We start from the raw sequence: 25,577 nt of genomic DNA on the forward strand, positions 1-25,577 counted from the left end.
CTACGAAATAGCAGGTATGTAGTAAGGCCCAGACCCTCCTAGGTCCGTCCCCACTTCTCTATGAAATAACTTACAATGGGCTAAAATTTACCGAAGGTCACTCAGGTATATAAATTATCTTAAAACAGCAGTAAATAGACATCTACAAATATTATTTAAATAAGATTCTACAACTTTTTCAAAATATAGTAGATGTCTTATTAAATATTAACTTTATTAACTTATTTGTTTGTTAATTATTGAAGTATATTTTAATTTGCAACTTTTTCATTTATCAATAAAACATGAAATCTTACGTTTTTTGAGAAATTAAAGTGTAAATTTTAATAAATACCTCAAAATGGTACATAATGATATAAAAAAAAAATTCGAATTTGGGTTTTTTTCAATTTTTTGCATTTTCTGAGAACATTTCCTACAGTAATGTATATTTTTTTTTACACCATCAGAAAGTAGATATTTCAACGAACGAAAAGCCCCCAAACTTTTTGAAAAAAGCTGATATTTTGACGTCAGAATTTTCGATTGAAAATTAGGATGCTTTTTTGATATTAAGTGAAAATAAGGCGAAAAAATAATTATTTTTAATCAAATAAATTACAGTGTATTTGGGACATAAAAAGGTAAGTTTTCACCAAATTTCGTATAAAAAAAATTTTTTTTGAAAAAGATATAAATAAAAAACCAAAAACTTGGTTTTTTGAATTTTTCACCCAAATTTTGAGGTTATGTGAAAAAATTGCAAATACAAAAGTTGTAGATCTTTTTATTACCTACAACTTTGCCATTTAACTTCTTCGCATAGGACATGTAGATTAGCCGGAAATCAAGATAAACCATTTTTACCCTTAAAAACTCACCCCCTCCCACTTCCCGAACTCGGATCGACCGTAATTTATTTTTCCTTTCATTTTGATCATATTCCCCTCGTTTTCCAATGGGTTTTATTCTATTGTGATTTTTTTTCATTTTTTACCATTTTTAAAGGCTTCGGCACTGGTCTATTAGGTAATGTACGCGCTAAGAATGCGCTAAGATAAATCTGTGATTAATCTTACGTGAATACGACAAAATACCTGCCCTGCGTATAAGCAAACATAATAAATGATTTAAAATGTATATTGTGACTTTATAAAAAGGTTTGACATATTTTACTAAACTAAGTAATATCTTCGTGGCGAAGCTTTGAAGTAAAACTTGGCAAGTTTCCGCTTTTTGTATTCATCGACGTGATGGCATATCTAAATTCCGTACGGTTTTTTGCCGTACATCACAAAACTTTCAGTATCAACGGGAACTTTATAGTGACAAATTATTCCATTCTGACAAACTACACAATTAACTTAGTTCCACTCCCTTGTTCCCGCTACATAAGTTGGTTTAATAATCTGGATAGTTATCTTACCAATCCCGGACAAGTTTGCAGTCTCGCTTAGTCACAGAGCTCTTCAATGAAAGTAATTGGATGAGGAAGTTTATCCGACGGAACCGTAACGTGCCTAGTTGTAGAACGAATTCGCACTGTAACATTGACACAGCACCGAAGCTTTACCAGCTTACTTTAGAAGTACACTCATAAGCGTCCTATTCGATGGTCAATTTTTTTTGTTATTAATCATAACGACTTACAACCGTCTGCTCGAGTATTAAATGTATGTTTGCCCCCGGATGTGAAGGAGCTAGTGAAAAGCTCCAATAACATTTTGTAACGAGTTGCGAACATGAACCATGCTCATGAGTGATCGTAACGACCTAAATCCCCAGACTTAGTGTAAGAACTGAGTAAATACATAAACAATGCATGCTACTCTTAACACATTTTTTTACGACAATCAGTCAAGATTAACATGCATGACGATGCATGCTTATCCAACAGGTAGCGTACATTTTATTAAAATATTACATCATGTTCGTTGGATCAATAAGGCTGACCGCCTATTGGTTAATTTTAGAGCGATGGTGGCGTAAGACGCATTTGGACGCATAAGCTACTGACTAGTAGCTTAATCTGCTGCCGCTTTATTAACGCCAGCTGCCTGCTGAAGTTTTATTTATTACTTAAGTGACCGAAGAGCGATTTATGTTTGATTTTATACGAAAAAACTGTCATTACTTGATTGTTTAGGCGTCTGTATTTATGCGTAAGCTACTAAATAGTCGCAGAGTTTGACAGCTCAAAATAACTGCTCAACCATTAAAGTAAGCAACTGCCTCAAGCGATAGTAGCTAATAGGTGATCAGCGTAGACCATTGTATAGTTACTAGACTATTAAGTTGCACCTACTACATTTGCTTACGGAAGAATCTGTAGAAGTAACATATCAAAGAAATGTGTTAAAAACTTAATTAACTTAATTTTATATATAAAATTCTCGTGTCACAATGTTAGTTACCGTACTCTTCCGAAACGGCTTTACCGATTTTCACCAAATTTTATATGCATATTCAGTAGGTCTGAGAGTCGGCTACTATGTATTTTTCATACCCCTAAGTGATAAGGGTTGTCCACCCTTAATATTTTTTTATTTATATACAACACATCGTTTGCCGGGTCACCTAGTCTTAAATAAGATAACGTCACAATTTTTTTTTTAAAGGAGGAAAATCTCAAATTGCTCGTTTGCTATTCTATAATAGTATGATGTCGTTACGTGGGCGATATTCAATTACATTTAATAATAGTTTTACCAAACAGATTCGGCAGTTACAAAGCAACCGCGACGTGGTTTTATCAGTTGTGTCGGATGTCAAACGGAACCACAAAATATTGCAAATATAGAGTCTCTGAACGTTTTCAATTCGTGAATTAATTAATCATAAACTAAAAATAATTGGTTGTGCTAACAAATATAAAGAGCATCAACGCAATAAAGCTGAAAATGGTACAAAGGTTTCCAGAAATTATTAAATAGCAATATTTACTGAGAATTGTAGAAATAATTTAATAAGCGAAAAATTCCGTACTAGAGGGGAACTAGAAATGAAGCTAGCATTTTTAAAGAAGAAACCAACTCACTGATCGCTGTCTTTATATATCTTTCTTGGAATGGTCGACAATAGAAAAATGTCAAGTCGCAGTTTTCTTAGATCTAATCCTAGTTAGAACATAATAAACATTCTTTATTTTATTAAAGCAATGTCTACGTGAAATTTTTCTATTTATTAAATTAGCAACGTATGTAGATCTCGAAAGTTTAAGGCATGGAATGTCCACAATGCTCAGGGGACCGACGACCGATTGAAAGGAAACTGCCTGGAGTGAAGACTACTTTTAGGCAATGGGATCGTAAGTCGGCGCTGACACGCTGACCGAAGAAGACAACGGAAAGTCTAAGGAGATTCAGGTCAACGGAGATTCTAAGACCTGTTGGAGTTGTTCCATCTAGACGAGGCCCATTTCCAGAAGGATCCTAACAGACTTGATTACAAATACAAAGGCTATGGAAATGATCATTAATTTATTATTCCACCGCACGATTTGCAAGGTAATTGCATTTGTTATCGGCGTGATCGAATAATGTCGATATATGGACTGTGCAGGCATGTTCGATAATTTGATGAAGCAATTATATGTGTGATTGTTCCTCGTTGTAGGCTCAGAATAGATAATCTGTCAATGTTTGAACACGTAAACCGTTCCATTGTATTTATACAGTACACAACAAATTACATTACAGTTTATGTATTGATGCGCGTCCATATAATTGGCGTTGTTAACAAGGAGTCTAATTGCTGGGGCTAGATATTTAGTAACATTTCCCAATATTACAACTTAATAGAGCTTTAAAATGTCCTTTCAATAAATCAATAACTCCACATATTTCAAACAAATATTAAATCATGATTGTGTCCACATATATCAAAGCTTTTCAAATTTTTGCTTCATAATATACTGTTACCAAAAAAAAGCCTTTCTGTCTACCTGATTGACAAAAATTGCCGTGTATAGTGCATACCTCCGCAACCGAACAAAGAAGAATTTTCTCCACATAACAACGCAACTAGTCTTTGTATATTGAAACACTTTTTTTTTTTGTTTACGAGTGGGAAACCTTCAAAAGGTACCCAGTGTCGTGGGAACGACGTAAGGTTATGTGGGATTCTTACCGCACTAAAACCCCCCCGGTGGCCGTCCTCGGCGCTGCGTAGAGGGCTCCGGGATCTCCAAAGGAACGCAACCGGAGCCCTCTTAGCGCGTTGCCCCGTCGGGCTCCGCCCAGGTGAGCTTGGCGCTCGCCACACCGTCTGGTGCGTACGACGGTATGCGACCACACATACCGCCGTCCTTCCCGGGGCCGCTGGCTGGGCGGTTCGAGCTCCCACTCTTGCCACCCGCAACCCCGGAAGCCCCCTTTTAGTCGTCTCTTACGACAGGCAGGGGATACCGTAGCCCTATTCTGGTCCCAAAACTACAGGGACATTGTATATTGAAGATACCTGAACAACCTACATAAATAAAAAATAAGGCTCCATAAATATAACGTACTAAAAATCTTACATTAATAAGATGAAAATGCACTCGGGTTTACGTCACAATATCAAAAATTTCATAACGCTTTTGGAAGGTAGAGTACCGGAGGCAAAATGCAATGTGATAACTTTCTCGCTGTCTGACAAGGATGCTTACTTGGATGATCTCTTGATGCGCTTGGAAGTAGTAACAAGCGAGCTTAAAGTATCTACTAGGTTAAGTACTAGAATAGAGAAGGTTTTTTGAGCACCTATGGTCAGAAAATATGTACACATTATGCATTTTTATGCACAGAAAAGTCACAAGTACTCCGTAGGCTTAAGAAACTCTAAAGTTACTTATGAAGTGAACGAAGGGTACTTCATACGTCATATATGTATGACAGACACTGTCACCAGTAAGTAAATAACAGGATACATCTTACAATTAAATACTAAACTTAAGTAACAAAATAATACATGCACGGTTTACGTTTCAAGTGTTATAAGCTTTTAAAAACGTGCTTTTAAAAATATGGTTCAATTTAACATTTGTAAGGCGCCCCGACATAATGTTTCAATAAGACTTTTTCAATGGATTCATTAGATTTGTGAACAAACGTTACCTAATTGTGGATTTACCGAGAGTCGCCAGATTAAGACGAAATTAGATTTGAGGTGAAATTTCGTAAAGGAATACAATCAAGGCTCCAATTATATGGGGGCGTCATCTAATGTCAACGTCTACAGACAAGAACAGCTCTGAGCATGTATTCTGTTGAATATTATAGTATTACCTCTCGATTTAGAGATAGATAATGAATTGCGGCAGTTATTAATAGAAAATGAAATAAGTCAAACTTAAATTAACTTCGTTCACTCAAAGCCCAGAGAGGAGTAGGATTTAATTACATTAGCAGGTACTCGTACGTGTGATTTTAATACTGCAGGGTTTATATATTAATGTTAGACATGAAAGTCTAACATGCCGTATTTATGCCGATTCTATCATATATCCATTATACGACAAAAGCCTTGAGAAACTCAGATTCTCATCTTTAAGATTTTATAATAAGTCTTATTATAATATCACACTTCACCTCTTATGAATTAGATTTCCACAATATCAATAGGTACGTGTAGATTAATTGAACCATTGATCGTCATACTAAATAATATTTATATATGGAGTGTAAAACACATCAAACATTGATAGCAGGGTTCCTACATAATCGAAGCAAATCTCCTCCTAACGAATGAAAAAGCATATTAACGATTAGTTCTAGAGAAGATAAAAATTGATGCAGATTTAGCCGCAAGAAAGAGCCATAGATACTTGTAGAGGTAGCGACAAAACCGCCCAACGCCGAGAAGGCTTGAAAAAGGTCTTCTTGATAGGCTGCTTTTATTATGCTTACGAAGATTACGTGGTCAGGTTATAATTCATAAGATAACCTATAATAAAGATTTAGCTATTTTATGAATCTTGAGAGACCTGAATATAAGCTTAGTCCTTTACTAAGCAATAAAGCAACAAACCCACTTTGAATTAATTATATACTTACCGTTTATAGCACGTAACAAAACTGCTGAAAGTTTTGATAAATCCGACGTCAAAGCGTGTTATTGTAAGTGCTTTCTAACTAAATCAGGACAACATAACCGTAGCACAGCCGCGGGCGAGCTTTAAGTCATTGTACGAAGCTAAGCTAGGGCGCTTTATTTGTAGAGCCTCGATATGGATAGAATATATTCCGCCTACAGACAATTAATGAAATCACGCACACGCTAATATGAGATTTCTTGACCGGAATAAAAACGAAAACATGCGAGAGTTTAGGTACAGTATCTCTTTTGTTTTTAGATTTCAGTCGACATGTACAATAAGAAATTGACAATTTCCTATTATTATATTATATCCCCATTATCAATCTTATATATAAAATTCTCGTGTCACAATGTTAGTTACCGTACTGCTCCGAAACGGCTTTACCGATTTTCACCAAATTTTATATGCATATACAGTAGGTCTGAGAATCGGCTATTTTTCATACCCCTAAGTGATAAGGGTTGTTCATCCTTTACATTTTTTTATTTATATGCCAACACAACGTTTGCCGGGTCAGCTAGTAATCAATAAAATACAACTTGTTGTCTATCAAAGATCGAAATTTAACAATGGCAAGCAGTCAGAATTATTAATTTTCAATCCGTAGGTAAAATTTCAATAAAGTGATTTTTAATAACGAGCGTTAAATTATTTTACACCCAAAAACCTGAAAAGCCTAACGTACATGAAAAGAAAAAAGCCTCGTCAATTATTAAAGAGTCAGCTCACGTGCCTCCGATACAGGTTATGGCAGGTCAACGATTTACACTGAAAATAAATTCACCGTCTCACAGGCCAGGAATTTTGAAATTTAAAATAGTGAATAATTTCGAAATAAAGCCGACGACACAAAAAATCGACATTTTCCATCAGCATTAAATTTCAACTATAGGTAACCGGCAAAATTTTTCAGTTCGTGGAAATTCGGAATCCAATTTTGATATTGTAGCATTTCATTTTTATGTTTCGTTTCAATTTTCATGTTCTTTGTATTTTTGGAAAAGGATTACGAGTTGAAGTATTATCTCTGTTCAAAAATACTAAAGTGAATGGACAAATTTTCATTTCACCTTGTGTAGTCATTTGTACGTATTAATATATTCGTCAAAGAAAGCAGTACGTAAGCAACGCCGACGCCAAGACCTTTTCTAAATCACTTTCCTTTACGCGTGTCAGCCTTTCTTCTTGATTCCTTTTGAACAAGTTAATCAATAAACTGGTGACCTGAATCACAAGTTCTTAAACACGCGTTTAAAAAATTTCGGAATTTTTTACCCAACTGCCAGGGAAGGGTTATATTCGCACGTAATCTTTTATGTTAGTAAATTTCTTTATCCTGGTACCTTATACCTGATATCTACCAAACGGCTGGATTTCGGTAATTAAGGTACGGGCATATTCGTTTTTGAAAATCAAGTGTCCTTAGATAAGGACATTAAAAAACAAGATGGTGAATTAGGCATGAATGGTGGTTGTCATTAGAACTAAGACTTTCAGTCAATTGGTCAACAGGAAGGGAATTATATTTCAAACCAAAGTATAGGTTAATAAAATTGGACTGTATATTAAAAACATGGGATCCCATTTCATTTCAGGGCAGGTACATACGAATATATGTATCAAAGCGAGCATTTCAATATATTATTATCTGAGCTCTGAATTTTTCAATACGAATGATATTAATTTATTGCATTGGATTTCCATCATGATTTCATTATGTTCAATATTCGACACCTTTATATAAGTAGTTCATAAGAGTAGTATCATATCTTTATTATTCTTCATTGAATTATTCACTATTCATTTGAAATGAAGCATAGAAGATGGCAGTGTCGACATAAATTATGACACAGATTCACACAATTATACAGTCCACTCGATAGTAATATATAGTCACTACCCATGAACATCTACAACGAAAGTTTTACATGAAATAAAAAAATAGATTTTACCGTTTTTTTATTCAGATGCAAAATTATTAAATCGCGTGTTTGTTCTAATAAAATCGCTGCAGGCTATCGGTCCGATCAATCGTCTGATTAAGCGATAAATGTCACGTTTTAATGCGAAAAGTTTCATATGCATAACCCTATAATATACATGAACATATATGTGCGAAATAGCAGCATAACCATCCGCTTCTGGGCTTTTTTATACTATGGGAGTTGCAGACGAGCATGCAGTCTACCTGATGGTAAGTGGCTACTGCCGTCCATGGACATCTGTAATCCACCCCAGACGGAATTTATGAGTTCGGCCACAGATGCGCCGCTACCCCTGAGGATTAAGCTGGAACGCCTCGAAAAAGTATGTCTCCCTTACCATAACCTTCATATCAGAACACAGCAGCGCTTAACACTTGTTATGAGCCAGAAATAGGTGTGGCGGTGGTGCCGCCGGAGTCGAACCACAAAGGGTTCTACCGCCTTGTACCGCTAAACAAGGAACAAAAATGTTTTCTCAAAAACAATTTTTAAACCAGAAATTGCATGATTTTAGTTTTTGTTTTTTTTTAGACTTAATAAAATATAGTAGATATTTGCAAATTTGTTTTCAATAATATTAGACATAACTTATCAAATGCATATAATTTGGTATTACAATCATTAATTAGTCTGTAACACAATTGCTAACGAACAGTTCAAATATGATTCAAAATTGTGTAATACGGAAAATCGCCAAATCTGCTTACTAGTTATGGTAATTAGTGCAAACTTGCAAATGAGTAGGAATTCAAAATGTTTCCAACAATGGAACATCTGCTGCCCGCATCAGAGCAGATTACGCTGTATTACGCCTGTGTTGATGGTTGCTACATATGACGAGCTCCATGCGACCTAATTGCCAAATTGTGAATCCAAAACACGATGTATGGCATTACCCTTAAATGAGTCCAACAAGCTGTGCTTTGTAATGGAACAACATAAAATTATTATTTTGTGCCAATAAAATGACTAACGAGCATGTAAAATTGCCATCGTTGCCAAATGCAAGTATAATATAAATTAACAAATCTGAGGGGCAAAAATGTTATAAGACTTAAATAGGTACTAAAATTGTTTATTTAAAATGCATACGAATGGTTCACTGTCAAACATACCAGTATAAAAAAACTTAGCAGAATATTCAATCTAGCTAGCTCAAAGCTCAGTGAAATATAATAAAGACTAGATGTAAAATATTGGGCTGACCGTTGATTCCAAACGGAAAAGTATGTCTTATGGGACAAAAGTACAAGTCGAAGAAACAAAACAAATTGAATAGTTGATCATTTTGAATAAAATATATTTAGGATCTAGGTGAAACGTTTCCTCAACATTGTCTTTGTGTGCTGTGAAGCCAAAGCACACAAAGAAACCTATGTCCCTTTACAGGCTTAAGCGCCCCTGCTCAAAGGTGGGATTACTTCGTGTGGGGGTCGCTCATGCTATATATAGCAGAAGCTTCGCTTCCGTGTAAGCCAGGGGATGTTCAGATACCTTCGTATTGTGTGAGGGTGATGACTGGATAGGGATATTGTACAATAAGACCACCAATACATACATAATAATAATAATACATAAACATGAAGAGATGCTCATATATTAAGCTAATCTTCAGACCAGTTTAACGATGAACATTTGTTGATGAACGATTCAGTGATATCTTCATTGTTTGTCATTTTAGTTATCATTAATGATCTTTTACGGCACCTACAAGCATGCATGGGGTCATTTATTTTACACAAGAAACCTCGCGATACAACTTTCCATCACAAGTTAAATTAATTAACTGATGAATCCCTATCTTTCAAAGTTTACCGTCATGCAGTGAAATACCTGTAGAACAGTTTCGCTCTTTGATGTGAAACAGGCAACTTTCGGAGTTTCAAATTAATTTCTAGCAGCTACTAATACTTGAGTATACCGCATAGTAGCACTTTAGTGTCGCTCCTTCCAGTGCTTTCGCTGAAACGTACGTGCCGAACAAATACAATACGTCACATTACATACACGAGTAAGAATTTGTACAGGCAACCGTATTCATACTGTTATACAAAGAGAAAAGTTTTGTTTGTTCTTGTTTTCGGGTTAGGTCAGCGGTAGTGTATGTAAAGTTTCCTGCATAGAATAAGTCAAATATACCAGTATTCAAATAGTTCACGTTAACTAAGTATTTTACGCGAGCAACTTGAGCGAGAGGGATGAACTTTTGTAAATCTGAAATATTGTCGAGTCATTAAAATAATCTGCGATTCTGTTCGATCCTTAAACAAGTATTAATCATTTTGAACCACATAACTATAATTTCCATAATACGTTTTTCATTTTTGCTGTCTGTTAGTATATACTAAACAATGACGACAATAAGAATCAGTTATGAGATTTTCAAGTGAAGTGTAAAAATAATATCCCACATGAACCTACACGTGTGTATCTATTACTAAATTTACGTAATAAAATTTACGTGACTAATGGGAATGATTTGAGCTGCACCGATTTTTTAGAAATTTTATTGTTATAATAAAATTAAATAAATAATTATCTTAAGGTACTTTGTTTTAGAATTAATACACTTAACAGTGTTCTTGATTAAATTAAATTAAAGTTGGTATTTATCTAGCCTAATCATGGACACAGGCCTTCGCTCAGAAATGCAATATCTACGTATAAATATGGATTAATTTACTTAACATGTTTTAAAAACTTCGTGAAGGAACGCCAACATATTGGATAGTATAAGATGTTTTCGTTCATAGTTTAAATTAGTCTTGTGTAGTTCGCGAACGAACTAGTTCGGAAGAGCGCTCCCACGGATGAATTACGTGAACTAAATCCCCAATTTCCTGCTCCATAGTTCTTTAGCTCCTAACGAACAAGTGAAAAAATATGAATATTTTATATGAGTCAATAGGTTTTTAGCGCTCAAACATTTTAATTCATGCATTCCTTAATCTTGTCACACAAAATTCAATTCTACAAATTGATTGAAATAAAGGCAGATCTTCCGCTCTCTTAGTTCATCTGTTCTTCAGTTCCCAACTGTTCGGTAAGCAACTGGGAGCAGACGAACTAAAAGAGCGAACTAGTTCGCTTGGGAGCCGCGAACTGGTTTGAGAAGACTAGTTTAAATAACTGATAATTTATATTATGCACATAACTATGGTAATATTAAACAACTCACATTTTTAACCTAGTAAACCAGTAAACGCCGTTAAACACTAATTATTCATTCAATTTTTGATGAAAAGGTATTATGAAAAATCCGGTTAATAAAGCTCGTATATCCCACAATAATGAGTAAAGCTTATTGAATTCAATTTTTTTTCGTTACTACAGCGCGGTAATTCTCCGCTATACTACTCCATCATAAATTGACACACTTGGTGTGAGAACCGCTTTCGTCATCATCACCATCGTTATGGTCATCGTCATATGGAGATCAGAATTCTCATTACCGGTACGGCTAATACGTTTAAACGGAAATCAATTTCGCGCCATGCAATGGATAGGGCAGTAGCAATAAGAAAACTTAGAGCAATAATGGATTGTAGCCACTAAATAGGTTTACACTACAATTGGAATGATTGTCAAATTTTACCTTTTATTAGCACCTTCCTTTACTTAGGTAGTAATCATTGAAATCTATACAAACTATAAAGTTACAGGTAGTCGCCTTCATGAGAAAATCCCGTAAATAATCTGTTATTCCACTGCCCGCAATAAGCGATGTAAAATAATCAATGAAAAATCCAGTGCTACTGGTTGCTTATTAGAAGCCAATTGTGTATTAATATCGTTAGTTGGTTGAACATTACGTCCGAGGGGAATATGAACTAAAGCACCTGCGAAGTCGACCACTTGTGAGGATAATAATGTAATATAAGAATAAGAGGAGTTCATATGATTTTTTTCAACGTAGAAGTAATAAACGCATAAAGTTCACCTGATGGTAGGTGGCTTTTACCGCCCATGAACATCTTTAATCAATCTTAGATAAAAATAATATCCTACATGAAGTCCACTGGGGAAGTTTGCCTGCCTCGGAGAAGTATGTCTCCCACGAAGGATTTCAATCCAGGATAACCCAGAGCTTAACACAGCTGTCATTTGGCAGGTGTGGCGGTGATGCTTCCGTAGTCAGATCACGAACTACTACCGCCTTCAATACGTACAAAAAATAAAGAGATAATATAATATGTAATGTCACACTGAAAATCATCAAGAAGACCTACTCGTTTGCTCGCATAGAGTATTCAATGAAGCTAAGTTAGTTTACAGGTACGTGACTGAAAATAAATTAGAGGTAAGTAGATTAAATTTCTACATGTACACGATTCATAACACGTTAAACAAGCATATACATAAATATGTACTTGTATGTTTGTTTAACGTATCGTATTTAATGTGACGTAAATGTATATTTAAATAAGAATTGAAGTTAATCAGTGTGCTAATCCGAAACTAATTGGGAGCAATAGAATAAGTAGGGTTTTCTTCTCAACTTTAAGTCCTAAAATTTTTATTTCTGTGTTTCGTTACGACACTAGTTGTACTTTTTATCATATTGTTCTATTAGCTCTGTCCCTTATACTTATATCAATACTTATCAATATAACAAAATGTAAGTAAAATAAAAAAAAAGTTGCATGTGTCAATTTTTTTTATAATATAGGAGTAGCAGACGAGCATGCAGTCCACCTGATGGTTAGTGGCTACTGCCACCCATGGACATCTGTAATCAACCTCAGATAGGAATAGATATTCCTACCTGAGGTCGGCCACAGATGTGCCACTACCCCTGAAGACTAAGCTGGAACGCCTCGGAAAAGTATGTCTCCCTTACCACACCCTTCTAATGGAACACAACAGCGCCTAACACTGCTGTTATTAGGCAGAAATAGGTGTGGCGGTGGTGCCGCCGGAGTCGAACCACAAAGGGGTCTTTCACCACCTTCAATGCGGTTTCGCTCCCTTTTTTGAGTTATTTAGTGAGCCTGTAATGTATTTGTAGTTTTATATATCTTTGAGTAGGCGTAAAAACTTAAAATAACGCTAACTAATTGGAGATAAATTAATGAATGGTTATAGTTTCTTATATACAGGATGAATACATTCAATCTGTCTATATCTGAATACTCTGGATGAAAATATATATATTCCGTAAATACCTTTCTTTAATGCGTCATCAACATTCAATAAAGGATTTGGACATGATGGTTTTCCCCAACGCCCATGTCGACTAAGACTAAAATACTAATTTATTAACAATGCGAGGCCGGCGATGACGCACCGCAAGTCGTATGTGAAATCGCACTTACATTTCCACACCGGGTAACAGTTAAGCGATAATGAGGTAGTAATTTGCCACTCTACGCAATTTGCTTGAATATTTTATATCTGCACCCCTGCTACAAACATGCGTCGATTTAACTAAAACGTGAGTGACTTTATTTCCGTTATTATCTACTTAGTAACCTTTTGGATTAAAATTACTTAAAGTTGTTTTCATGATAGGGGAGGTTTGGTTTACCCGCAAATTATGTCATGATATTGATTCCTGCATACCCTTTGTGGCGCATTAAAGGACTATTGAATACATGTATTGTTCTATGCAATCATTTTGAAATTGATAGCCAAGCGACGTAGATTGATTGGTACTGATAGTAGGTACTTATAACGCCGAAGGGTTGAAATGTAGTAGATTTCTTCGTATTTCGTGGCGTGACGGGCCGCAAATCAGATTTCTATGTAATATTTCAACTTAATCTTTAAGGGTGACAAAGCATATGTGATCTATTTCAGATAGGGCACTATTTCACTTTATTTTCATAAAAAACATAGGTTTGATATGTTATCTTTCACGTGATAGTCAAATAGTTGTTTTGATACAAACGTTGGAATGACACTCAAATTCACTGATATGCCTTGCACACACTACTTATGACGGACAATGTCTTCGTTGTCGAAATTGTCCTGATCACTTCATTGTTTATGTTACAAATTGTTACTAATTATAACCCTCCAAAACTTTCTACACTACAATGAGAATTACAAACTAAGATCATTATTGCATAAAGTATGATTCTCTTTTACTCTAACAATGTGCTTTAACAAGAAACAAAACGATTTGCTACTACAGTGGTTCATTGTAGAGTCACGAGAAAGCCCAGCACCTCATATTATTTTCCTTTTAGAATAAAAACTTTGAAACTCCGCGACCACAAAGCGACTATTCCTCGAAATGCCATTTACCATTTGTTAGTGTACATTCTGCCTTTATGTCATAAAAATAAAGTCATGTGTTTTAAAATCACCGTACTGGCTTCCAGTAACATCGGTGTTGTTCTCATTTGTTTCACCTTTTTTCTTTCTTTTTAACCCACTTCAAAAATGGAGGAGGTTTCTCAATTCGACCGTATATGTATATATATTTTATGTTTGTCCGGCTTTTACTTCGTTGTTTATAAACCGATTTTGATGTTTTTTTTGGTGGAAAAAAGACATGTCCAAGGAAATTGAGGGGAATTTTGAAAAATCGTAGGGGCGACCAGTGGGTTTGTAAGTTTTTTAAATTATATATTATATTAATATAAACGTTAGTATATTATCACTAAAAAGCGTGAAAATTTTTTTTAACAAAAATTTACAACCGACTTATATATCACTACAAAGTAAAAAATAATTGAAATAAATGTTGGTTTAGTACATATTTCTTTTAAAAGCAGTGATAGCCTAGTGGTTAAGAAACTCGGCCTCTCGATCGAGGGGTCCGAGGTTCAAATCCCAGGCACGCACCTCTGATTTAACAAAGTTATGTGCGTATTAGAAATTAATTATCACTTGCTAAACGGTGAAGGAAAACATCGTGAGGAAACCTGCATACCTGAGATTTATAAAAAAAAAATCTCAAAGATATGTGAAGTCTACCAATACGCACTTGGCCAGCGCGGTGGACTATGGCCTAATCCTTCTCATTATGAGAGGAGACCCGTGCCCAGCAGTGGGACAGTAATGGGTTGTTGATGATGATAGTACATATTTCTGAAGGCAGCGCACACATTGGACACGCTGCTTACGCCGTTATCGAACGAAATTTATTGAGCGCCGACTTCACAGCTATGTATTAAACCAACACTTATTTCAATTATTTTTTACTTTGTAGTGACATAGAAGTCCGTTGTATTTTTTTGTTAATTTCTTTTTTTTCACATGCAGTCACTGGTCTTGAATATGCGGTAAAAGTTCGCGTTGTTAGTTTACCATTCTAAAATTTGATAAAGTTTAAATAAAAGTGCTGCTACAAAATTCTTTCCTGAATAAAATTAATGTGTCAGGTTCGCCCGGAACGAGTGACATAACTTTAAATAAGCTCAAGTTATAGATATTTCCGGAATAACAACAGCCTGTCTGCCTGCCTGGGAGCCAGCTGTCTGCTCATGAATACAGGATATTTCTATTTGCTGGAAAAATAAAGCTAGTGGTACTCATTTTAAGAGTCGAAATAAATACGGAGCCGGCGCTAGCATTAGCCAGCGAAAAAATATACGAGGTGTAAGCTCATACGAGTAACATTTCAGCGCATAATCGTTTTCGTCTAGCCATCCAGACACGAAAATTAGAAGTAGTAGCCATGGATACCTATTAGATACCTACCAGACAAAGAAATTGTTAATAGTCTTTCTCGAATCTTATATATCCCACCGATTCAAATATCAACATTAAAGTTAGCTCACCGTGGAACTGGAATATTTCCAAAGGGTAAAGGTAGGTATCCTTAATATGATAGAAAGCTCAGTGAGGCGTACAAAGCTCGTCCAACTCTGCGACACTTCGACTTAACAAGTTTAGCGCTATTCTGCAACACGTCATGCACATAACCTTTGGCCTACACAATTTGACACCTGCAAAATCTGACAAGCGTGCAGCTGTATCTCCACGAAAATTCAGTGGAACATTTCCAACGTTGATTGCTCTGCCAATATTCTACTACAATTCAAAATTCAGCTACATTTTGACCATACATTTTCTAGTTCAATAAAACAAAAGTACAGTTAAGGTAAAAATAATTTTCCACCATAACTATAGTAATTACAATCAGTAATATAAGTTTAATTTAATTAAATCAACTTTATCACCATAGTTACCTAATATATGTATGAACAAGTAATCTTAAAGGAGCGAATTAGTACGAAATGAGGAGGGTATCAAGTCAAAACAATATCAGTTTCTCTGAAATTTTCCTTAAGTGTAATCATTATACTTTAATAACATTTGAAGCTCACACTTTCCAATTTATAAACAATTTAGATTAAATTAGTTCTCTGGTTTAATTTGATATACATTAAAAGAAGTACTTATGTATGTAACGTGATTAAAATTTAAATTATTTAAAACAGGTCTTTAGGCTGTAAGAAAAAATAATGAGAATAATTGTATAAACAAAGTTTGAGCTTAATTAATGCACCAGTCTGTAACATTGTAACTTGAGCATAAACTTCCAGAGTTCGTCCAACTGATTTTATCGTAGCTTCGAAGTGATATTAACTTACCGAGTTACTAATCAAGTAAAATAACATTATGAAGTTTAATAAGGAAGGCTTTAGACAAATATAATAATATTCTTCCAGATTCCAGCATGAAAGCAGACAACAATAATTACACTATTTAAAAATTGTGAGTTAACGTAACTCGTAATGTCTGATTGGATTACTAACAATGTAATCTATGTTCTATTCCTTAGCGTAAACTAAGCTAAGCCAGCAATAACTCATATTTTCCACGCGAAGTCGAAGGCAAAGTTATTATTTAAATCAAAGATCAAAGCCAAAGCTTGATCGCTCCAGTAGGTAATCAATATTTAGCTTCGGCCGGAACAGATCTTAATTACCGACAGTAGTGACTCCAATTAGCCGTCATGCTCGGAGCGACAAACGAGGTTATAATATTATAGATTTACTTATACAATCTTGGAAGGCTCGTACAATTTTTCCACGGAGTTAATTAGATCACTGAAACGGAATTTTCCTCACCGACTGGAATATGATAAATAGCGTCGTCAACTCATTGTGTGCCACTGCTGGAACTAGTCTCCTATAAGAGCGGAGCCATAGTCTACCGCGCTGACCAAATACGAATTACTAGACAGAATAATGTGTTTTTAAGCTTTTTCTTGATTTCATTGAATTCATGTAACTTTTGTAACCGATTGCACGGAAATTCGAAACACTTATATAACTTTGATGACAATGCAATAATTGAAGTGACCCGATCTGACGGTGATAGTGGTGGTAACAACATCTCAATTGAACCAGATATCTTTGGAGTGTATCTTTGGAGTGATAAGCACTTTAAGCATGTTAGGTTAGGTTAGGTTAGTTACATCGTTCATCGTTTACATCGTTCAGTCCCGAACGACATGTCGTGGTAAACAAAACCATACTTTTCCATATAATATTTTGTCCTGTTTCGTTTTATGGTGTAGTCTGTAAATATGAATGCTAATAGACAATCATCAGAGAGTGCAAGAAAGGCAAACTAAAACAGGTACATTTCAATCAAACCCCAAACTGTAAGCGTATCAGGTAGTTACTAATGCTATTCTTACTACTGGATTACGATTGTCTGTAAAGCAATCAGAACACAGCCCGCTGTTGTGTATCCGTCTTATCTAATCCTTCTGCCGAGCTATTGTGCACGCAATGCTCAATCCGGTTTGAAGGATAAAAGCGTCATGTTGATGGAACAAAGAAAGAGCTCACAACTAAATCTGATCCAATACTTGCTATTGTTTCAACGATTTTTAATTTCCGCATTTCACTCGGCGTCAAGCGTATAATAATTACCATTGGGTATATTACTAGTCTGATATACTATGTTTGTCAAATAAAACATAATCAAAAATATGTAAAATAATTTTTACCTACAGTTTATTTAAAATAAGCTTTTAATTCGAGATTCATTGGAATCCACGGGCTCTTGATGTCCGATCCATCCGTTCAAATATTTAAAAATGCAAATGAAAGACGCTTTTCTGCTACAAAAACGTTATTTACATAAAACGTAAGCTACAAATATTTTACCTATAAAGGTAATTTGCTAAATCTACCGCGTGCGACCGCGGCGTGCAACCCGATATTATGCGTTTATAAACTCGTCGCACACGCGTGCACCTATATAGCATCATCATCATCATCAACCCATTACTGTCCCACTGCTGGGCACGGCTCTCCCCTCAGAATGAGCAGGATTAGGCCATAGTCCACCGCGCTGGCCAAGTGCGTATTGGTAGACTTCACATACCTTTGAGATTATTTTTTTTTTTATAAGTCTCTCAGGTATGCAGGTTTTCTCACGATGTTTTCCTTCACCGTTTAAGCAAGTGATAATTATTTTCTAATACGCACATAAATTTGAAAATCAGAGGTGCGTGTCTGGGATTTGAACCTCGGACACCTCGATCGAGAGGCCGCGTTTCTTAACCACTAGGCTATCTTCTTACTGCTTATTACCTATTAGCCCTAATCCTATTTTTTAGGATTCCGTACCCAAAAGTAAAAACAACGCTATTAGTAATCCTCCGCCTTCTGTCCGTCTGTCCGCCTGTCGCAGGGCTCTATCTCTTGAACCGTAATAGATAGACACTTGAAATATTTAAAGTGTACCTATGTATAACGGTGGCAGCTGTAAAGCGCCATTTCTTGGCGTCTTTCGATTTTTATGAACCCTAATTTGTAGAAAGTCCAGTTCTATGGCTGCTGGGATAATAAATTCTAAAAATAAAACATAAATGATAGATGGTGAAGGTGAAGAGGTGGAGGAGGTGACCAATTATTTCAATAAAGATGTGCGAGCGTGCGCCACTTTTAGTGTACGCCCTAAAAGTTGTCTTTTTAAAAAATATAACCGGGTAAAGAAAATACTATAAGATTTGCGATCAACAAATCTTCAATGAATAATTAAATTACCTTTATAAGGGTTATTTCAACATCACAAAGTAATATGTGTTAATCAATTACCAAATACCTTATAGTCCAATTTTCAACAACCATTTTAATAAATCTTAACTTAGACGTTTTCGCTCACGTTTTCTTTTTAAACCGGCATAAATAAGTACGTTCAAACTATCACAAAGTTAAACTGTAGGGTTTCCGTACAAGTCGCCGTAATTTTAATTATGAAACATTTCGAAATAATTCACCCTTCTAATGTTTTTTTATATATAAGTACCTACGTAGTATGTTTATAAATACACAAGCTTTACTCGAGCTTCTCTCGTCGTCAGGGGTTTTAATATATCCCTTCAGAACCATGCTTTCTTCGGAACAAAGATTATGTCCTTTCAAAACGCCTCACAATCTGTGACAAAATTTCATGAAAATTGGTTTAAGTAGTAACTAGTAGCTAAGGCGTGAAAGTATGACAACGAAACGTGAAACAAAGAAAGAAACCCACTTTCGTATTTATTTTCGCATTTATATTATTAGTTAGCATTTAAAATTTATTTATTGCATTAGTAGCACTGAAACGATATATCTACGTGATATATACATTTGCTACTTATCCAAGAACTAATTAATGTATGGGCGTGGCGAAGTGCAAGCAACTATAACACGGACGTCTGTGGTTGTGGACAGCTTTGATTGCAGCGACATTAATCAACACGCAGGATGATCATGGATAATCCGCTTCCGCTCCGTGAAACACTGAGGTGACCAATCAACACAAATACAAATACGTACATACGGATAGAACGTGCCGTCATGGTCTCTCTCTGTTTTCGAAATAGATATTCATTTCATATTGATCGAAGATTTGATGAAAATTACTGAGTCAAAATATAGTACCATACATGCAGGCACAACCATGCGATAAAGCTCGTATTAAAACAATAAAGGGTAGCTATTTTTCGCAGCATTCCACAAAAAAAGGGCAGTCACCTCCATTTACTGGTGACGTTAGACCTAGGTCAAAAAAGTTTCCAACAGTGCTGCCTGAAAATACGAGTTCCACACATTGAACCGGACAACAAATGCCAGTACGTTAAAAAACATGAAGGTTAATTAAAAATTGCTGTAACGTTCACAGAAAGTTCGCACGTTCCTTTGACTGCATGTTGACATTTTTCACAGCAGAAATATCAGAAATATACGTGTTGCTTGGTGATTCACAAAAATATGGAATTTATAGCGCTCCGTTTAATAGCAAAACTAACAAGTGCAGATAAAATATAACTTTGTATTATACCGCCAGACAAGGGCCTCATTTCGACCACACGGTTTTTTCTGCACGGACGAGTTTTCCGTAATACTCTCCACACTGCTCTATTCCGAGATTAAATGTATCTCCCTACAAATGTATCGCTCATGCTATAGATATGTATGCAACTTCGTCATATTCCTCACAATTAAATATAATTAATAGCGCATAAAAATCGTCAGTTTGGCAAATTCTGCTGCACTGCCGATTAATTAATATAATACTTTGCATTTTATGTGTTATTGGTGAAACGTAACTGCATTTTTGTTTAGAATTATGTATTTTAATTCGTCAAAGTCCACTCTAACCTTGCACGCGGGGAAAGTAACTATAAAAATAACGTAACCAAACAGGTTACCCCAAACAAGGCAAAATAGAATATAATAAAAAGGGCGAGGGTGGCTGAATACCTCTCGTGCAGGGGACGATCACAGACCAACGACATTCAAAGTTTTGAGTCGCGGGAACCATTCGTAGAGTCCTTGTTATTTAAACATGAGCCGTACAACTTTTCCGCATTTAAAAGTTTTGACGTTTAAATTTTTACATAAAATTAACCGTACGCTATTCCTTAGCGACTGAAATTTTAATATAACAACTCTTACTATTTACATATGTTATACAAGATGTACAACATAGTCCCTATACAGTATGTGCCTGAAATTGATGAACTAACTTCAATTGCCTTTGTTATTCTGAAATAATTTTATCTGTTAAAAAGGTGGTGGAACCCTTGTGGTTCGACTCCGGCAGCACCACCGCCACACCTATTTCTGCCTAAAAACAGCAGTGTTTAGCACTGCTGTGCTCTGGTTTGAAGGATGTGGTAAGGGAGACATACTGTTCCGAGGCTCCAGCTTCGTCCTCAGGTGTTGCGGCGCATCAGTTGCCGACCTCGGGTAGGAATATTTAGATATTCCTACCCGAGGTCGGCATCTGCAATTAACACCATTAGGGTGTTAATTCCAGATGTCTATCGGCGGCAGAAGCCATTTACAATCAGGAAGACCGCATGCTCGTCCGCTACTCTTAAATTAAAAAAAAAGAGTTATAATATTATTTTAATTATAAAATACCTGAGATGATGCGGATAAACCATAATCTTTTAAGATTATTTATTTAGTTTACGTATCTTGATAAAATATAAACCCAAATAAAATTTGCCGCATAACATAATAAAACATCACTTTACTCGTAAATTACGTATCTATGAATTAACTTTGAATACCACTGTCGAATTATACTGAATATTAGGGAGCGCGCTTTGGAAAATGTACACATGCACTATTTTAGTCAAAGACTGTATTTTTGGTTATATATTTATTTGATTGTGTATAGAGATGGGCAAATAACCCGGTTTAAACCCAGTACTGGGTTTAAACCCGATAAATACCCGTTTATACACTTCCACAGGGTATTTATTTGGGTATTTAAAAATGATTTCATAAAATCTGTAGACAGTTTTTAAAATAGTTCAAATATTTATTGAATAGATACTAGAAGTCTCTACGGTATTTACTACGTTTTTTACATTTTTAATGTTTTATTTTTGAGGTTTTACCTACTTTTAAACCGACTGCCATAGCATGATTATGTTTTTCGCGCATATTTTGTATGTTTGTAAATCTTTTTAATACATTCGGATCTGGTTAGATAAATTTTGACAGTTAAGGTGACGTTATATTTGTCTAAAAATACCAAAGTGTCATTTTTTCATAGATAGGTGTTTGAAAAAACCTGAAAGGAGTTACGAGACCAATCGTGAGAAAAACTAAAACTGCATCATTAGATTTTTTGAAAATCCGGGAATAGAACGAGATCATTTTAAAAAAATCACACCCTGTATTATTCCATCATCGCATAGTCTCTTCAGATTTTTTAGCTGATCCTTATAATTTAGGATTTGGTCCTGAAGGCTCATTTCAAAATTTCACCCTATAATAAATATTTTGTTTACTGTACTGTCAGAGGACGACATATACTACTTTTTATCAAGGAAACATACAACGAGGATTCCGTACCACCCAATTGTCATATATTTTTTCATAGCTACCATAGACGTAAATGTCTTGTGAAAATTTGAACTGTCCACGTATTACGGTTCAATAGATAAACCGAAATATGCCGAAAAATAGCGGGTCCTTGTATTGCGTCTCCCATTTATTTTGATGTTTTTAATTTTTAGTATTTGTTGTTATAGCGGCCAGAGGATATTATATTCTAGAATAACAACGGGACGTGGACATTGTTTGAAATTTGCATCAAAAGCATAGGCTGATTGGCTTCTTACTTAAGTCTGCTTCTATAATGGCGTGATAAAATGGCATTTTGGCGCTGTAAATGTCTTTTTACAGTGCATATTTAATACAGTATCATCATTAAAGTAATAATTGCGCTTAAAAAGGATAGATATGCATGAAAATAGTAAATACCCAAATAAAAACCCATTTTCGTGTTTAAACCCTATTTCTTCCCAACGACCGGGTAAAAACCCGGTTTATTCCCGATGGGTTTAAACCCTCTGCCCATCTCTAATTGTGTATATTAATATCGCAAGTTTAACTGTTTAGCGAATATAAGTCTAACCTAAATGTATGGACTTTTCACTTGGTTAGAAAGCAGTTGTATAAAACGTGATATGAACTAGATAAACACCATAATCGGCCTGCCTAAGGTGTCCGCGGAGCAGACCGGTAAGTAGCTTATAAAATGTTTGTCGGTAAAATACTTTTCCGCTTCAAATTGATTTAAGAACGTTTTCCTAGCGTCTTGAGCCAAGAAATCGGTGCATTTTATTTCATTTTAAATTTACAGTATTTTCTAAAAATAGGCAATGTTTTCTATTGCCATATATTTTAAATGGATCAATTATGGTATGAATAATAACGAACGCCTTGATTCTAACTCGTTTCAATTTACCGACTATAACAAATATTTAAATTATGCAAACTATTCACAAACATGAAAAAAAAACAAACGTTTTATATTTTTATACTAACGACCGTTTCATAATTTAATACGGCAAAGCTAACGAGCAGCAAGTTTGATTCGATCACGCGAAAAGTAAAACTACAAAGTTGTTATCGGCCTCGTTGATTATTTTAGGTATCTTACTTTTTTAGCATTTCTTATCGAAATCCAATAGAAAAACTATTTTATTTCCAATTTTCACTTTGCAGATTTTGAAAAATGTCTACCACAAAATCGTCATCATGTCTTTTACGCTCGGGCCGCGATTAAAATACAGGAATAGACCTTATGCTCCTTAAATAGTTGATGTTGAATCTATAGTTCCTAAAGCTTTCCATCCAGTCTATGCTACATTTGGATAGTAGACTGCACAAATTCGTGTTATCGTAATTACAAACGGTTTAATATAAATTGGATCGTCATTCGCATACCTGCGGTGTGTAAAATACAAAGTCTACGTGGTCCAAATTACAAATTCTGAAACATATTAATTGGGATCTATTAATGCTTTGTGTACAATATGAAAATATCACAAATTGTAATATCATAATTTTGTAATGCCGAGAACAAAATTTAAAATTATAATATCTGCTAAATGCAGAGATATACGACGAAATAGATGAATACGATTAATCGAAGTTATAAAATGTATTATTTTCTTGTTTCCGCCGTACGTGTCGATGTCGATGCAATAAAAATGAGCACAAAATTGTTTTTTGGAAGTTCTAGGCCTAGACAAAACGTGCTCATATTTTTAAATGGAGAGGATCTTCATTTACCTAATTGGTAATTATTATAAAAACAAACACCCGACTGCTAAAAAATATAATATATGTATTTAAACTCATGATATTTTGATTATATTTTTAATTAAAAAAATAATAAATGTTGTTGAAGTTTTTATAACAGTTACAATGATCCCAGAGGATTCCGTCTTTGCAATAGCAGAAAATGCATCGTACAGAAACTGACTGTTGCAAATCATATGCAAACTTTACAACAGTTATTAACTGGTGTATAACTGTTGTATTTGTATTAACTGTTGTAAGTTTGTATATTCGCTGTGCTGGTCCTAAGAACTTACGTTAGACAATGTAAAGAAAATCTAAGTCGATTTTCTTAAAAATCTCTTCTTTATGCAAATTATACAATTGTAAGTTTGAACGATGTAATACAATAGGTCAACCACTTAGTTCAATTAATTGGCAAGTTATCAATAAATTTATATTGACAAGAATAGTGATATTATTAAAACTGATCATTGCATTAAGATCAGTTTAGACATTTAATTATTTCTTGGATACTTGTATTATTTTGCGGTCACATTTTCTTTTTCTGTTTAAAATTTGGCCAACTTGTTTCTTTATGTGATCGCGATATTACACAAGGCTTACGCTTCAAGCGCGAAGTCACGGCATCTTGTAAAAAATTGTAACAAGTTTATAATTAAGAAATATTAATTACACAGGGCATTTTTTAAATAAACTATCGTCCTCCATAATGCCGAGATAATAATAATCACAAGAATTTCCGATAAAAAACAAAAGTTGTTACCTTTTCTCTAAACCAAACAGCAATATTATTTAAAGCGATCGCATCGAGAGCAGGCCGTGCTATCGCAACTAGTAACCGCTGTGTTTATTTGCTAGTGCACTTGAACTTGCACTTACGCGACGGCGCTGATAAAATTACTTTTTTTCCATTTTCTTTTACAATGTTACATCTTCGTCACTTTCAACTTAGTTGCTTTCAGTATTATAAAAATAACGTTTTTAACGATAATTACTGTATACTAAGCACAAGTGCAGTATGTATGTGTACCGGTCAATACTTGATAACAATAACGGCATGACGTCAAAATAAACTGCCGATAATAATATTGCAATCCGATAAAGGTCAAAACTTTATACCATATCGATAACTGCGATCGGAATTAGTATTATTCCAAAACATTAGTATAAATAGATAAATCTAAAAAAACTATTTGCCGTCGCTCGAGACAAATCAACAGTTACAAAATTTCGGCTATACCGATGCTGCTAAACGCCAAATAAACCCGGGTCTGAGACATGCGCAGTAAAATTAAGAAATACCTACAGACCGAAGCTGAATTAATAGGCTTTTCGATGTAAGAAAGATTATAATATCACTTGTGAGATTTATTAAGCATTTTTGTGAATGTCCAATATAGGCGTCTCGATATTTAAGTGCATGAATTGTACAAACTGATCCACAAATACCTTGATGATTCCTTGTGGTTTACGATGTTACAATCTAACTTTAGAATTATAAACCAGATGGCTAGAGCTAAC

At 34.9% G+C, this 25,577-nt stretch overlaps 2 protein-coding genes across 6 annotated transcripts in view; both read right to left on the reverse strand.

Annotated features, from left to right (window-relative positions):
- Nucleotides 1–25,577, reverse strand: part of Nca (neurocalcin homolog) — a 120,469-nt gene that overhangs the window by 40,471 nt on the left and 54,421 nt on the right. The gene's annotated exons all lie outside the window — the stretch shown is intronic.
- LOC140743655 (neuronal calcium sensor 2) overlaps nucleotides 1–25,577 on the reverse strand; it is a 105,766-nt gene that overhangs the window by 25,768 nt on the left and 54,421 nt on the right. The gene's annotated exons all lie outside the window — the stretch shown is intronic.

Source organism: Epargyreus clarus, unplaced genomic scaffold (assembly GCF_041222505.1).
Source record: "Epargyreus clarus isolate Ecla_fem2 unplaced genomic scaffold, WU_Ecla_fem_2.2 ptg000007l, whole genome shotgun sequence".
Taxonomy (NCBI): domain Eukaryota; kingdom Metazoa; phylum Arthropoda; class Insecta; order Lepidoptera; family Hesperiidae; genus Epargyreus; species Epargyreus clarus.